The sequence below is a fragment of the Rosa chinensis genome, chromosome 3 (genome assembly GCF_002994745.2).
Source record: "Rosa chinensis cultivar Old Blush chromosome 3, RchiOBHm-V2, whole genome shotgun sequence".
NCBI lineage: Eukaryota > Viridiplantae > Streptophyta > Magnoliopsida > Rosales > Rosaceae > Rosa > Rosa chinensis.
Window position 1 is genome coordinate 9,453,071 of NC_037090.1, and position 14,917 is coordinate 9,467,987.

Consider the following 14,917-nt stretch of genomic DNA (forward strand, 5'->3'; position numbering starts at 1 on the left):
CACCGGACCACTTGTATGGTATTGGTATACAAAAATAATATATATAGCTGTATAATTGTTTTAAAAACAATCAAACTAGTTAATGCCTAAGAACTAGATTCCAATCCAAAAATTCATGAAGAACTAATTAATGCCATCTCTTCCTCCTTGTTGTTGCTGCTGCTGTTCCTCCGCTTCGCCACCAACCGTCGCAGCGTCTGCAACTCCTTTCTCTTCCTCCACTCCTCCTCCGTCTCCGTCAGAAGCGAGGACGCCCTCTTCAGCCCCGAGTACGACGCCTCCTTCGCCGCCGAGTCGTCGTTCTCTTCCCTACAAAACGGCATAGTCAACGCAATCAAGGAAGATCGGAATAGCTTGCTTTTCTCGCTCTTGTCCACTCCAAATCTTCCTCCCAAAGACAGCCCCAGATTCAGCTCCAGCTCCTCCTTTTCATTTCCCTCCTCAATGAACAAACAACAACGCATACTAGTCGATTCTGAGTAAAGTGAAAAGATTTGAACAACAACTCAGTAAACAAACTCAAATGCAATCATAGTAGCTCAACATTTTTGGCTGAATCAGATCAATTTGCAAGTGAAGATCTGAGGGGGCAATCACAGAGCCTCGGACTTGGGGAAGTACATGTCGTCCAGGGACTCGATGCGGCACCACCAGCACTTGGGGTTAGGGGTCATCATTTGGCCCTTCGGCCCTAAACCCGCCCAAAGCACGCCCGGCCCATAGGGCCGAAGCCCTACCCGACCCTTACATTAGGGCAGGCCGGCCCGACCCTTTCTCAAATAGGGTAGGGTAAGGGCCATGCAATTGAAACCCGGCCTGGCCCTTCGGCCCTACCTGTTTGAGCCCGTTAGGGCCAAGCCCGGCCGGCCCTCTAGGCCCGCCCGTTTAAGCCCTAATTATTTTCTATTTTAAAAATAAATTTCTCTTTTTCTATAACATACAACTTATCTTTTTTTTTTGTAATTGATTTCCTAAGCTTTATTTTCTTTAATTCTTGTTTCCTTTGTTAAATAAAAATTAATTTAGAGATTTAGAGAGATAGTTAATTAAATATAACCTCATTAACTAATATTTATAAATGTTATAACTTATAAGTTAATATCAATATATATATATATATATATTAAATATGATTAACAAAAAACAATGAGTCTTATATTGCCTATATGACTATGGAGACACATTTTAAGGAAAAAAAAATAATGTATTTCTTTTTGTTAAACAAATTAAAGCCCTTTTAGGCCCATTTCGACCATATTTGGAAGGCCGGCCCGACTCGGGCTTTTCGGACGAGTAAGGGTTAGCATATTTAAGCCTCGGCCCTACCCTACCCGGCCCTAAATTTTGTTGACTTTGACTAGGCCAAACCCGGCCCTACCCTAAGCCCTAAAATTTAGGGTAGGGCCGGCCCTAGCCCGGCCCATGATGACCCCTACTTGGGGTTATGGGAGCACTGCGCTTCCGACGACATGTCGCAGCAGCTGGGGATCTGATTCTTAACCAACCGAATCCGATTCGCAGATCCCCCGGAGATGGTTGATAAGATGAGGATGAGGAGGAGCAGGAAGACTGGGGTGAAGCTCTTGAGTTTGGGAGTTGAAGCCGAAGTCTTGGCAGTGGTGGTTGCCGCCATTGGAGGCTGTGTTTAAGTTCGTCTCCTCCTCAAAAATAATATATATAGTTGTATAATTGTTTTAAAAACAATTATACAACTATATATATAATTTTTGTTTGCAATATACCAATACCATGCAAGTGGTCCGGTGGTTGGGGCTTTTATTTGCATGTGTGTTGGGAAGGGTTCGAGTCTCCCCAGCCTCAGAATCTAAAATTTATTTTGAATTTTTCCATATTTGGTTGGCCAGGGTCAGTTTGGGAACTTCACTTTCATGTGGGCCCCAATTTTGGTGAGTTGGAAATGCCATGTCAGCACTTAACATCTGGAATTGACGGAATTAAGTCGGAGGGATCTATTGGACGAGAAGACGCTAGTGCGGGGGTGTTTTTGATGAAATTGAAAGTCGATGGACTAAATTGATGTTCGACCAAAACCACATTGTACTAAACAGTATTTAGCCCTAATTTTAATTTACCCCAATATATCAGTTAATACACGAATAAATGCTCATCTCATAAATTAAGCATATTTTGTTAAATTTCCCAGCCCAAGTCACAATGAAGCTAATGTATGAAGATGTAAAATAATTTAGGATGCATGTCTATTAGTTAATTCTCACAGCTGCAGGCACGAGAAGATTATGTACGTGATTTCAATTATATACCTCAACTGTGCATGAAAAGTGTGATTGGCCTAAAGCATACACTACAAAAAAACAAGCTTTTTGCGACATATATATTGCGACACATAAGCACGGCCGGAGCAATTATTCATTAAGAGGCACGGATAATTGACAAAAAAAAAAAATGCTCTGAGCCAAACTATTTGCTACAATGATTTAAGTAATGTCGCAAAAGCTTAGCAAAGTTCAAAGATAACCGCTATTCGCTACATATAGGAACACATCTCGTATTTGAGATATTTTTAGAATTACCTAGGTTATTGACAGTGCCTCTGCCAAGAGTTAACTGCTCTTTTAGTTTCCCCTCTTTCACTCTCAGAACGATAGTGATTGAAGCCTCAAATTGATACCCGGCCATCAAGAAGTTCCTGTAACAGATCATGTCCAAAAATAGGTCTTCACTTCTTGACACTCTATCTCCTCTTATCTCAGTCACAAAAACCCTAAGAACTCTGAAATCCAAAGGTAAGCTCTTTCTCGCTCCTTTCTTCTTTAACTTGCTATTTTGTGTTTTCGGCTGATTCTGGGTTTGTTTTATTTGTATTGGCTTCATTTATGCTTGTTTAATTCGGAGGATTAATGGATAGGGGTCTTTGAGCATTAATCCAAGTGCGATAGATTCAATTTCTAATCTATTTTACTTTTTTCCTATTCTTAAATTTATTTGGCATCCAAACAGAATGCTTTTGCCTAGTGGGTATTGCAATTCTGCACCAAGTTTATACTACATACCTGTATCCGTTGTTTTTTCTCAACTCTTTAGATACTCAGAGACTCAGAGAGTGTGCCTTACATGTTTCTTCAATGGGATTGCGAATCTGCTACAGCTGAGCTCCGGATTGTTTACATATGTCATTGCTCTCACTTTAAAAGGTTGTTGTGTTTTTTCTTTCTTTCCTCAAATGGATTCATATCTGATTGTTCGTGGTTAATTATTGCAGTCTTAGGTCCAATAATGTTGTTCACCCTTCACCCTTGAAGTCGTGTTAGGATTCCTCCCATCAATCTTTGGTTTTCCCTACTTTTCTAATTGTGCCCACATTTAATTGATGTGATGTATGGGACGTGTTAGGATTCCTCCCATCATTCTCTCTTAATTTTGTTAGGATTTTGACCTAAAATTCCTCTTGCGGAAGCAGACAAGTGCAAAACAATATAGATAAACGATCGAGAAAACAAACACGAACTTGTTAACTAGGTTCAGCAAAGAACTTTGCCTACGTCCCTGGGCTGCTTGGGTTTCACTATAGAAGAAGAAGAATACACGAACAAGAATACAAGAATCTCTCACAAGAAGTTATCACCAACTCTCAAGACCTTACTTGCTCTCTCTGTTTAATACTTCAAAGACTTGATCTACTACTACAACCTATGCCTTTATTTATAGATATCTAACTAGACCCTATAAGACATTGGAAACCTATTCCCAATAGACATAGAAACCATTACCAAGTAGGATTATGTAAGCAGGTAAGAAACAATCAAAAACTCCTCTTTGATCAAGGATTAACAAATCCTTATCCTATGTGGAATCGGATCCACACACCCAACAATCTTTCACTTGGAGCCGATATTATGTAAGCAGGTAGGAAACAATCAAAAACTCCTCTTTGATCAAGGATTAACAAATCCTTATCCTATGTGGAATCGGATCCACACACCCAACAATCTTCCACTTGGAGCCGATTACTCTAGTAGCTAACATTCTTCAATACTCTTCAATCATAGCCAACACAAAACCCATTATCACAGCCAACATCTCCTTCTTCAAACTTGGAGACCAACTGAAGTCAAGCACAGCTTCAGTTTACTTATTGACATAGACTTAGTCAACATATCAGCAGGATTCTCACTTCCTTGAATCTTCAACAATTGCAGCACTTCAGTTTCCACGAGTTCTCGTATGTAGTGATACTTCATAGGAATGTGTTTAGTCCTTGAATGAAAAGCAGGGTTCTTTGCCAAGTGAATTGCACTTTGACTATCACTGTACAATGCACAATTCTCTTGCTTTTTACCCAATTCCTCCAACAGACCCTTTAGCCACACCATCTCCTTACCAGCCTCTGAGACTGCTACATACTCAGACTCCGTTGTAGACAGGGCCACTTGCCCTTGAAAATTTGAGACCCAAGATACGGCAGCACCAACCACAGTATACACATAACCAGTAGTACTCCGACAAGTATCATGATCTCTTGCCAAGTCTGCATCAACATATCCTTGTAGTTCAGCACTACCTCTCTTGAAACAAAGAGACATATCAGTAGTACCCCGAAGATACCTCATGATCCACTTAACAGCCTCCCAATGTTGCTTTCCTGGATTACTCGTGTACCTACTCACAACTCTAACTGCATGAGCAATATCAGGTCTAGTACACACCATAGCATACATTAAGCATCCAACTGCCGATACATAAGGTACATTCTTCATATATTCTTTCTCTTTTTCGCTCTTGGGTGATTGTTCCTTGGACAATTTAAAGTGAGCCGCCAACGGTGTTCCTACAGCCTTCGATTCATCCATATTGAATCGCTTAAGCACCTTCTCAATATACTCCGCTTGTGAAAGCTTCAGAGTACCAGCCACTTTATTACGGATAATCTTTATGCCTAAGATTTTCTTCGCCTCACCCAAATCCTTCATCGCGAACTGGTTTGACAGCTCTCTCTTCAATTTCTCAATCTCATTGAAGCCTTCCCCAACTATCAACATATCATCCACATACAGTAAAAGAATGATATAAGATTTGTCAAACCTCTTAAAGTAACAACAGTGATCGGATTGACATCTTGTGTAGCCACTCCCACACATGAAAGCATCAAACTTCTTATACCACTGTCTTGGGACTTGTTTCAAGCCATAAAGGCTCTTTTGCAGTTTGCATACCAAGTCCTCCTTACCAGGTGCTATAAAACCTTGTGGTTGCTTCATGTATATGACCTCCTTCAAATCACCATGAAGAAAAGCAGTCTTGACGTCTAGCTGCTCCAAATACAGACCTTCAGCTTCCACTAAACCAAGCACCACCGGATTGTGGTATGTTTCACAACCGGCGAAAAGATCTCATCAAAATCAATTCCCTCCCTTTGCTGAAAACCTTTCACAACCAACCTTGCCTTGTAACGTTTGCTCCCATTAACTTCTTGCTTAATTTTGTAAATCCACTTGTTATGCAATGCTTTCTTACCTGTTGGTAACTTAGCTAACTCCCAAGTATTGTTGGACATGAGAGAGTCCATCTTATCTTGCATGGCACCCTTCCACTTAGAAGAATCTTTATGTTGCATTGAATCATCATAACTCACGGGTTCACCACAGTCAGTTAACAGCAAATAGTTAGCACAAGGCGAGTATCTATCAGCCGGTATTCCTTTAGTACTTCTTGACTATACTCTTGGCACACAAGGAGGTGTCACTAGCTCATCACTAGGAACTTGTTCTTCAGGTTGTGCGACCTCAGGAGCTTCTTGTTGTTGTCGTTCCTCCCTATGATTTCCCTTAGACACATCTTCATTTGACAATTCTTCCAACCTTGCAAACTGCCGATCTTTTCTTACATGACTTTTAGGCTCTGCTGCTTGCCTATTCTTGTACATCACCTCTTCATTAAATATGACATTCCTACTCCTTACAACTTTCTTATTCTGCATATCCCAAAACCTATAGCCAAGCTCGTCACCTCCATAGCCTATGAATATGCACTTTTGAGACTTGGGATCCAACTTGCTTCTCACACTGGACTCAATGTGAACATATGCCATGCAACCAAACACTCTTAAATGTGATAGGCCTATCTCTTTTCCACTCCATTTTTCCTCAGGTAGGAGATGATTCAATGGTACTGATGGTCCACGGTTAATTAAATAAGCAGCAGTATTAATCGCATCAGCCCAAAACATGTCTGGCAATCCTGCGTGTATCCTCATACTCCTTGCGCGCTCATTCAGAGTCCTATTCTTGCGTTCAGCCACTTCATTCTGCTGTGGAGTTCCGGGAATTGTCTTCTCCATCCTAATCCCATTCTCTGCACAATACTCTTTGAAATCATTACCACAATATTCACCTCCATTATCCGACCTCAGACATTTGATCTTCGACCTGGTCTCATTCTCTACGATCGCCTTCCACTTCTTGAAAGTATCAAATACTTCCCATTTATTTTTCAAGAAATAAACCTATACTTTCCTTGTGGAGTCATCAATATAAGTCACATAGTACTTTGAGCCACCTAACGAAAGCTCCGGTGCAGGTCCCCACACGTCAGTATGAACCAACTCTAGTTTTGTATCTTTTGGTGCCTTGCCACCCTTTGAGAAACTAACAACCTTTTGCTTCCCAAATATGCAGTCTTCACAAAGCCCAATCTTCACTGAGTCCACACCATGTAGTTTACCCTTCGACTGAAGTACACCCATACATTTCTCACTGATGTGCCCAAGTCTACGATGCCATAAGTATGCATCTTCATTTTTCTCAACGATCGGTGTGCCTTCATTGTTCTCAACAATAGCAACAATATTCAAGGTCGTATAAAGTGTTCCTGTCTTGATTCCACGAGTTAACACCATAGCTCCTTTACACACCTTCCACATACCTTTCTCAAAGGTAGTGTGACATCCTTCATCATCCAACTGACCCACAGAGATCAAATTCCTCTTCAACCGCGGTATGTGTCTAACATTGGTCAAGGTCCATGTTCCACCATTTGTCAGCGAAATATTCACATCACCCCTTCCCACAATCTCCAAGGCTCCACCATCAGCAAGAAAAACTTTGCCAAAATTACCACGTCGGTAATTCACCATGAGCTCTTGTTATGAAGTTGAGTGAAATAACGCTCCAGAGTCTATGATCCACGACTCTAATGGTGCTTCAGTAACGCTTAGTACAAGTGCATCCGAATCAAACTCGGTTGTGTTTGCCATCTTCATTGTCTCCTTCCACTGGTTACAGTCTCTCTTGACATGTCCAGATTTCCCACAATGCCAACACCCATCGGACCACTTTCCTGACTTGGACACGCTTCGGCCTTTTCCAGGTGCCCTAGACTTGGACCTTCCACGATTGTTGTTTGAGTTCTTGTTGAACGTTCTACCTCTATTTTCTATAGAGAGCGCAGAACTTGAAGGATTTTCAAGGTTATTTTGTCTTCGCGTCTCTTCATTCAGAAGAATGTCACGCACATCATTAAACTTCAGCTTCTTCGTAGTCCCAGCTCCACTACAAATCGAGTTCACAGTCACATCCCAATCTGAAGGCATGGAAGTCAACAACACCAAAGCTTTGATGTGTTCGTCGAATTTAACATCCACCGATGCTAGTTGCTCGATAATATCACCAACTATCCCAACTTGCTGGCGAACAGATATACCCTTACCCATATTCAAAGTGAACAGCCGCCTCATCAAGTACAACTGTTGAACGGCATTTGGCTTCTCATACACGTTGGACAAACTATCCATCATCCCCTTCAACGTAGTCTCCTTGATAACAAATCGCCGTACATCATTCGAAAGCGATAGTCGAACGGCTCCAAGGGCCATCCTATCCATCTCGACAAATTCTTCCTCCTTCATATCTTTTGGGAGCTTGCCCTCTAAAGTCTTAGCAAGTTTCTTCATATTCAAGTAGTCCTCAATTTGTGACCTCCATAGGCTAAAGTCATTACCGTCGAACTTATCGACCCTCTTCTCAATGTCTTCTATGCTTATTGTTTCCACTCTAGAGCCTAAGCTCTGATACCACTTTGTTAGGAATTTGACCTAAAATTCCTCTTGCGGAAGCAGACAAGTGCAAAACAATATAGATAAACGATCGAGAAAACAAACATTAACTTGTTAACGAGGTTCAGCAAAGAACTTTGCCTACGTCCCCGGGCTGCTTGGGTTTCACTATAGAAGAAGAAGAATACACGAACAAGAATACAAGAAGTTATCACCAACTCTCAAGACCTCACTTGCTCTCTCTGTTTAATGCTTCAAAGACTTGATCTACTACTACAACCTATGCCCTTATTTATAGATATCTAACTAGACCCTATAAGACATTGGAAACCTATTCCCAATAGACATAGAAACCATTACCAAGTAGGATTATGTAAGCAGGTAGGAAACAATCAAAAACTCCTCTTTGATCAAGGATTAACAAATCCTTATCCTATGTGGAATCGGATCCGCACACCCAACAAATTTCTCCCCCTATATACCATTTTGTTTTGATGACTGTTAGGGAAATTGGTAGTGAGATTTATAATGGTTTTGTTGTTTTAATTTGTCATTTTGAAGTTTTTAAGCTCTTGACATGGCTTATGGGACATAATCAAAGGATATGCCTTATATTTGCATAACCTATGATGATATTCTTAGTTAGCTGGTGTAGTAGAGTTTGGCATATCTCTATATGAAGAGTCTAAATGATCTAATTTGTGATCCCAATAGTGTTACTAGCATGACTAATTCTCGATAAATAGATTATTAGAAGAATAGTTATAAGAATTTATAAAATGAATGGGGCCATGTTTTAAAGTAATAGTGTATCATCATTGAGACCGCAAAGACATGTGCATAATGCTTATTTATCTTGATGATTTGGGTTCTCATTTGCAGCACCATCAGTGGTAAGCAGCTCAAGAATCCTTTAGCTTTCTTTGCTGCATCTGGGTAACTTTCTTTTCTTTACGTTTTTTGGCTCTTTTTATTATGCCTACACATAATAGCATCAATATTTCACAAATTGAATAATATGCAATCTTGTTCAAGTATGCATGGAGGTCATCTGTGTTTTACGTATTGGGGTAGATGTTGGGTTCCAAGATCAATTGCTTTTGCATCTGTCTTAAGTGTGATTACTTTTTGTTTATAGAATTCTATCTATGGCAGGATCAAATATTTCTTATGTTCATTTGCAATCATTATTTATTATTCAGTAACCTAGATGCTTTAAGCATATTGACTCATCTCACAATCTATCGACCATGCATAGGATATTTGAGCTATCTACCTCGAAACCATTGTAAAGAAATCAAAATACATGAGAAAGTTGATATAACCTTTACAAATGTGAAGCCTTATACCATAAGCAGGTACATATTTTCTGGTTTTTTAGTTGTAATTAAGTTTTCTACTTAATTTTTTTATTCAATGGTTGATGATTCACAATATTTATATTTGCAGGTCCTAGTATTAACTGGTGTATACTGTAAAGTTACTTTGACAACTGCAACAATTTATTCATTCAGAGTTTTGTAATTTTATATTATTAGTACTCTGTAAATGTACATTATATATCAGACAATATGATCTTATAAATCTTATTTAAGTTGTTGAAGTATTATGTGCAAGAAGGTTAGTCATTTGTGAGGAGATAATATGTTCCAATTTCAGCTTGCTGTTGCAAATCTGAATTTTTTTTTTCGCCCTTACCATAGTATTTGCGATGGCAATGTAGTGTCACAAAAACCGTCGTAAAACAATTTGCGACAGCACTAAAAGCGTCGCAGCAACGTCGCAAATACTATTAGCGACGGTTGAAAATACGTCGAAAATAATGGACAACTATTTGCTAGGCGATTATTGCCGACGGTTCAATTACGGTCGCAAGTCCGTCGTAAATAACCATTTGCGACATTTTTTGCCTCTTTTGCGACATTTTTCATCCGTCACAAAAAGTCTGTTTTTTTTGTAGTGATATGACTGCTTATGTTGAAAGAAGTGATAATTGAATGAGAATGGCTTCATGAAAATCAATAGGGACTAGCTGATGATGCATGAAATGTATGGGTTGATCGGGTATATATTCTGACAGGGGCGAGCTAGCAACCTGAATGGAATGAAATAAGATACAGCCAGGGCATCCAATCCTATCCTATCTAGATTGACAAATCATTGGATCAAGAACTTGTACTTCAATTTTCAAGTGAAGAAGTAGCTTAACCAATATGCATGTCAACCAATGCAATTGGTCGAATAAATATATACCACCACTAAGCACCATCATGTTTTCAATTAATGTGCAGAAAAATTAATTGTTTCTTAACCTTATTACACTACTCACAGTGCATACAATAACTCAGAGATAAAGTTCATTCTATTCCTAGTTTTCGTTGAGCACAGGGACACACTTTTGATTTGAAATCTTAGGGTCAAGAACCATCATTAGTTGATAAGACACATACCGTCCCCAATTAGAATGCTCGTCCACATCATGATCATTATACATGCATGCATAGTTTCTGAAACCCCAATCAAGAATGAAGGCCACATTATCAAAGAAGGGGTTCCAATCGTTGCCAATATCTTCGGAGTTGGTGGCCTATCGCCTCATAAACCTATCTAGTACTGTTAATTAAGGTGATCGATCATCAATCATACAGATACGTACATTGCTGTCACCTTTCCATTAACTCGAAGTGACATATTGGTCTTGGCTCCTATTTTGTTGGGGTTCGATATGTAAATCGAAAAATTCTCTTAAAATGTTAGTCCTCCGTCTGTTGAGATCGATCACTCTATATATATGGATGCATATATATATATATATATATATATATATATATATTGGAGTTAGCTAGGGCTAATCCCACATGTGAGGAAAAGGGACAAAAGAGGGTTGTAAAATCTGCTCCATGATCGAGTAATTCTAGAATTCTTTCTTGGAGTATATTTTACAAAACGTTTTTGTCTCTTGTTATTATATGTGGCTATGTGTTTCCACCAAGAATATATCACTATCTGGCTACATGCATAGTTTAATTAATATATGTGAGATTGTTGTGTTTCCTGCCCGTGAACTTAATACCACCAAGCTAGCTAGTCTCACATCACAACAGAATTCAATGCCATGTACTTATCTGCCTGCTGGTCACGGCCAGTCCCCGGTGATTCAATCCGTTCATCAATTACAACTGTAAGAATGATAGCATTTGATCTGGTAGTTCTCACTCTAATTGATCGAAATTCAAACGGATGAAGAGTGTTGAAAAAGTTTTGCATGGATGGCTGTGGCTCTAGACTATATCTGTTGAGAATATATACATCCCACATGGAAAAAATGGGACATTGCCTATAAGTTTATAAGAGTTTGGGTCACTCCATCCATTGCCAATTAGTTTTAGATGTGAACCTCAAATTATTTTATCAATATCGAGCTAGCAGCTACCATTTAGAAGGTATACATATGTATCACAATGTGATATGTGTTTCCAAACTATATATACTTTCTATTTTATACGGATGCATATATCTAGTGTCTATCCAAAGTGATTGAGCGTATCTATCAAGGAAACCTAAGATTATGCATGTCATGCCATGATATGAACTCAGATCGGGCCCTATGCATGCGTGCATTAGGTTTTGTGTTTCTAAGATATTTCCTGTGAAAACCAAGGAGACAGATAATCATTTGTAATAAGTAGTTCGATGAGGATTTAGGTCTCATTTGGTGCTTAATTATGATTATTGGAAGGATATGCTATTTCGTTGGATTGAAAGTAATTGTGGAGTTTAGTTTCCAGCTTGTGGAAACTGAAGGGAAAACAATGGATTATAAAGGTACCTTATTATCAGCTCGATCTTTCAGTAAGCCTTGAAATATATCTTGAATCTAAACTGAGTTTCTATGTCATATTCAATCTTAATTAAACACCTAAATTTTGCATTAGTTTGTTTTGTTTTTCAAGTGATCGAATTCTTTTGGATATAGATGATACAGATTTGTGGTTTCGTTATCGAGTCCCGCTATCTGCTCATTTTTTTAATTAATCATAGGGATTAAGAGCCTAGCAACGATGGAATTCATAATCTGTTTACTGAATCACATGAAATGTTATCTAATGTATGGACCGTATGAAATACGGAAAATTTTATAATACATATACGTATCTCATAGACACATTTATAAATGTGACAACAAGTTTGTTGTTAGAGTAGTAATATTGAGTCATATTTTGTGTAATCTTAATTCAAATAATAGTAATTACACCACCTACGAATTTGTTACAAGTTTTTGAACAAATTTGTTATCAATATTATAATTTTTGTTTAATTATATGTAAATAGTGTAAATGAATATGGTAACTTTGTACTCAATGTTGTAATTTTAATTCAAATGATTGTAATTTTTGTTCAAATAGTTGTAAAATGAGTGTATGATAAACATCACAGTACCATAGTTTGTCTCATGAAATACATATACATGCTCATGCTTATGTAGATCAAAAATGATGAATGGGATTGTAGCAGTCACTCTCTGCCTATGAGGAAGGACGCCGCCTAAAAGAAAGAAAGGCTGCTCCGCTCTGCTATGCATCGGCTCCGTAAATAAAGCAATCTTAATTTTTAGCTTCTCGCCCCCAAGAAAAGAAAAATCCCAGATCTCCATCATTTGAATTCATTGACTGTAAGGTCAGCGTATGCAGTAAGGGATTGTGCAAAAGCCTTGATCGCATATCACAGAACGCTGTTCATTGAAAACTACCATAGATTATGATTTTCATCTCTCTCTTCTTTCTCATTATTTTTTTGTTACTTTTTTGTTTCAATAACAGGAATCGTGCTAGCTAGTTACTTGCAAATTGCAGCTAGGTTTTGCCCTCCAGTTCATTTCCAAGAGATTGGAATCTCTTGTTATGTAAGAAAAGTATGTCCAGAAAAAATAGGATGGTCACGAGACAGGTTTCCAAATTTAGTACTATTTGTATTAATATCAGTATTGTCTGATAGGACGTCCAATCATTCTTCTTAAAATGTATTCTTCTCACAATTCATCTCATGCAAAAATTAAAATATAATTAGGGTTTCTACCAAAAGCGTGTACAGATCAGCCTATATGGCACCAGACACTCTTGATTACGATATACCCAGATTTCCAGGTATATAACTATATATATGATATTAGGTTATAGCCTGTTGTATTAGTTCTATGCTTAATGCTGCTGGACCAGTGATCAATACCACTTTAACATTAAGGGACCTTCTTGCATATATGTGGTTTAGAAAATTAGAAAAAATTTAAAAGGATTTTGTCTACTGTGTGACTGAAGATTAATCAAGTTCGATCCATTTCAGTCCATGTTGGGTAATGTAAACTGAAATATTGGTCATCATTTTGTAATATTCTCCCAGTTCATATTATAGAACTAACTCATCAAATGGTGGCTAATGCACAAGTTGTCATCAGGATTTTTAAAAATTGTTGGTGATGATTAATTTTAACCCTCTTCTTACAAACAGTAGTACTTCACTACTTTGTTGTTTGATTAGTATAATGTAATTTAGCCTCAATTAAGTAGTCAGCGTCAATTGACAGAAAGATTGAAGACCCGCTGTGGAATTTCCAAGACCAGTAGTACCAAAGCTGTCTAATTATCAGTACTGCTCAGTCACTTTATCCAGTTGTTTGTAGAAAACAACAAACTCGCATCAACTTCCTTCCGGCACTTAATCATTGCATAAGTCAAGCTATAGCTAGCTAGGGAGATGATGAACATGTGCTGCATGCCAATTATTCTCTTCGAAGTTCGAATAAATTTGTTATGTATATTTACAGCTAGCTTAATTTAAAGTTTCTACATGCTTCGTCAAAGGCTGAGTAAGCCTCATAATGAAATTAATATCATTTTGATATATTGAACAATCAGAGCATGGTAGATCCAAAAATTCTAAAAAATACAAGCTAAAATTGGGCAAAGAGACAAAGGATGGAGCTGGGTATGCAGGTTTTTGGTAGATTGTTTTGTTGCGATGATTAGAGAGCTAGGCAGACATGTGAGTATATACATATAGCCGGGGGTTATTGATCTTTATTTGTTTGTGCGACTGGATCAGACAATAGCTACGCACCATACTGAAACAGAAAATTGAAATATTAAATGCTTTTAACTATAAAAACATATCTTGGGAAGTTGGGTCGTTACGTGTAGTTTTCATACACCTGCCAGTTCTCTTCTAGCTAAGATGTTTAAATAACTAAGACACTAGCATCTGTAATTAGAACTCAGTATCTAAAACAAATTAGTAATGCATTGATGTTTCGAGTAGATGAGCTCGGAACATTATACATCAGAGGCATGCATGATTGCACAAATTTCCAATGTTGGCTACTGCTCTCAACAGTGTCGATATGTACAACAACAATCCTAAATATGAACAATTCTTTTTCTTTTGTCATAATATATGGCGTCAATCGTATTTGGCCAATAAAAATAAAAGAATAATAGTATCCTGATTTAAACCGTTTACTTTTTAAATTACACTTTAAATAATTCTATTCTTTTACATTAGTAGTCAGTGTCGAACGATGAACGAACTGAATGAAGGCCATATGTTGTAGCCGGCAACCCCAGGGGTTTTAGTGTTGATGTATAGTGATCCACGCAGGCTATTATTAGCAAATATACTAATCTTCAAAACTAATCTACATCAGCGAACTTAGCAGCCAAACACTGCTAATTTCGCCTTGCATGATTGAATCTTTTAATTAAAGAATTGAAGATATAGAGAGTGCATGGCACGTGAAACGAGCCAAGGTTTTCTAATAGGTTTTCCTTGACTATGGATTTGTTTAAGGTGATTAAGTAAGGTTAAGTGAAACAGTTAAAGAGAGAGAGAGAGAGA

The 14,917-nt window shown here is 38.1% G+C and overlaps 1 long non-coding RNA gene across 1 annotated transcript; it reads left to right on the plus strand.

Annotated features, from left to right (window-relative positions):
• The first annotated feature begins 2,683 nt into the window (after positions 1 to 2,683).
• On the plus strand, positions 2,684 to 9,317 carry LOC112193944. The gene is made up of 3 exons (XR_002934079.2): positions 2,684 to 2,765; positions 8,912 to 8,965; positions 9,288 to 9,317. It is a non-coding gene; the product is annotated as an uncharacterized LOC112193944 (long non-coding RNA).
• The last annotated feature ends 5,600 nt before the right edge of the window (positions 9,318 to 14,917 follow it).